General features: G+C 32.0%; 1 long non-coding RNA gene and 1 other non-coding gene across 2 annotated transcripts; both read left to right on the forward strand.

The window, feature by feature from the left end:
- The first annotated feature begins 502 nt into the window (after nucleotides 1-502).
- On the forward strand, nucleotides 503-1,594 carry LOC121173649 (uncharacterized). Its single transcript, XR_005888907.1, has 2 exons — nucleotides 503-931; nucleotides 1,025-1,594. It is a non-coding gene; the product is annotated as an uncharacterized lncRNA (long non-coding RNA).
- On the forward strand, nucleotides 703-792 carry MIR390C (microRNA MIR390c). Its single transcript, NR_048792.1, has one exon. It is a non-coding gene; the product is annotated as a microRNA MIR390c (primary transcript).
- Nucleotides 1,595-2,655: the final 1,061 nt, after the last annotated feature.

Genomic DNA, 2,655 nt, shown 5'->3' on the forward strand with positions numbered 1-2,655 from the left:
ATTTTCATTTTAATTGTTTAAGGTGTTTCTATTAAATTAAGAGAATTATTAAACTCTCTAATACATTCTTAGTGGTTGAAATTTATTTAAATTTATAAAATTAATAGAGAAATTCATTAAATACAAGGTGGGACCCATTAAAATTGTGTTTTCTAATAAATTTGAATCAATAATTAAAAGAATGTTAAAAAGGTTGTGTTATTATTTCTCTTAAACTAAATTAGTCTTTCCTTGTTGATTAGCAATGCTCATTTTAGCTTAACTAAAAAATGCTTAATTGATATAGTAACATTTTTCATAGTTTATCAGTGTTATTAATTTGATCAAATTAATATGGTAAACTAATGAAATCATCAATTTGATCTAATAAAGATATTTCAAGAGATGAAAGTGAAACTTTTAAATTTGAAGAATGAAACTGAAACTAGAAAAACAAGATAAAAGTATATCTTTTTGTTTTGAATTTCTTCACTTCTTTTATTTTTTTCCCTTTTGTGTTTGTGTCTGAATTTTCCCACGTCCCCTTCTCTGCTTCTATAAATACCTCTGCTACGTCCCTCCCCACCATGTATCAGAAGCATTTAATGTTCCATAATGGTAGCTAGCTATAGCCAGCTTTTTTTTTTAAAAGGGTTATTAGCTTTGCTGCACCTTCCTCGTGTGTGCTGTTGTGCTGCTCTTGTTTTTTAGTGTGGAAGAATCTGTAAAGCTCAGGAGGGATAGCGCCATGGATGATCTCTTCTCCACTCTTGATCTTCTCTTGCGCTATCCATCCTGAGTTTCATGGCTTCTATCCACACACAATGGAAGAAGCTCCTCTCTGTTTTTTGCCTCTATATTTGCCTGAATCTTGACTTTTCAGGAGACACCCCCCAAAGGAAAAAGAAATTGGTCTCTTAATCATCATGCCCTACTCTATACACTAGTCAAGGTTCTTTGGGTTTTACTTCTTTTGTTCTGCTTCTTTCTTTCTTGTTTTTTATGGCTATTTTAGTGACTAATTAACATCTTTTGTTTTTTGTAGTTTTGTTTCCCCAAGTGAAAGAGAGTGCCTAAGGATGAAGTAATAAGTGGAAGAAAGTAGACACCAAAATGTGTTAAGCCTCTTGGGTTGTGTAGAGTGATTCTCTCTTTAATTTGCTTCAAAGTTTTCTCTTTTTAAAGTGTATTTTAAAAGTTGATGACTAGCCAAAATTTGGTATCTGTTAATGTCTATCTAACACTATATCCATATATGCTACAATATAAGTTCAAGTAAGTAAACTCAGAAGATCAAATGAATGGTTCTCTTTACAAATCTTGAACTATTTTCTAGCTAGCTTCTCCTTCTAGCTTGTAACCATGATGCTTAGAAGTTAGATCATGATTCAGGATGTATACAATGTTTCTTTTTTGTTTCCTTCTTCACTAAAGTTCACCATAAAAGGCAAATGCTTCACTACTAAAGTAAAAGTATATATACATCCAATGATCCCCATAACTTTTTGTGTTGATGTTTAAAAAGGGTTAATTTAATTTCTTAATTTTGTGTGTTGATGTTGAAAAAGGGTTAATTTAATTGCTTGAGAAGAAGAGAGACTTCTCAGTTCCATTCTTCATGGTTTTTGAACTAAGACTAGTTACTTTTTTCCATTATTTTGATGGCCCTTGATATAACTCGGCATCATCCTCAAACATCGCAAGAATAGGAGGAAGATTGTATACAAAAAAAGATGGAAAAAAAAATTGATATAATATAAGCCGAACTTTGCCACTATATCACGTGGGATTGTAGACTAGAGATGTTGACTAGTCCCAACTTCGTGTGTGTTACGGTCTAAGTCCAAATTCCCATGATTTGGATTGCCCAACGTTAAAGCTAAGGTTTGCGCAATTCTATTTGTCTGCCCCCACTCCTTAGGTTTGTGATATACTGTATTTTCCCTTTTGATTTGAGTGGGGATTCTAGATTAGACATTGCACATGTGTAATTTGGGATTCACGTATATATCATCAATCAAACTTAGAGCAATATATTGTTGTCAAATGTCAACTGTGAACAATAGCCACCCACAAAAATTAGCATTTGTTATTCGATTCTTGTCGTTGGAATTTGGAAGAGTTAGGGTACACATCATGTAACAATTTATTTTTTGTTCAAGAGGAGGTTCAAGTAAGCTTTACAAGATACACCAAAGAAAAAGGGAGCTTTACAAAGAAGAAAGAGAAGGTGGAGAAGAAGATGAAAAAAGGGGTAGAGCGCAAGTAACAAGAGATGAATTTCACGCACTTACAAGTCACAATTTATGTCTCACAATTTGATAGACTGAATTTATTTGAGGGGACCACTTGTGAATATATAGTACGTTATACTAGTAAAGAATAAAATATTCATCTGACCCTTGATATTGATATCACATGGCAATTAATGTTCGACCTTGTAGGAAAAAGAATCTGCAGCTCAAAAAGTTCGTACCATCAATTAATTAGATTAACAATATTACAAAAAATTAAATGTACAAAAAAATCAAAGGGAGTAATTCTTAACTTTAATAACTGTTTGTTAATTAATTTTATCTTTGACATCGTTGTGTGGTAATTTATTTGATCGCTAATATTATGTACATAAGACAGTAAAAAAATATTAATGAACAAAAGTGTAGTAAGACACTTTAG

This window comes from Glycine max, chromosome 1 (assembly GCF_000004515.6).
Source record: "Glycine max cultivar Williams 82 chromosome 1, Glycine_max_v4.0, whole genome shotgun sequence".
In the NCBI taxonomy this organism is placed as follows: domain Eukaryota; kingdom Viridiplantae; phylum Streptophyta; class Magnoliopsida; order Fabales; family Fabaceae; genus Glycine; species Glycine max.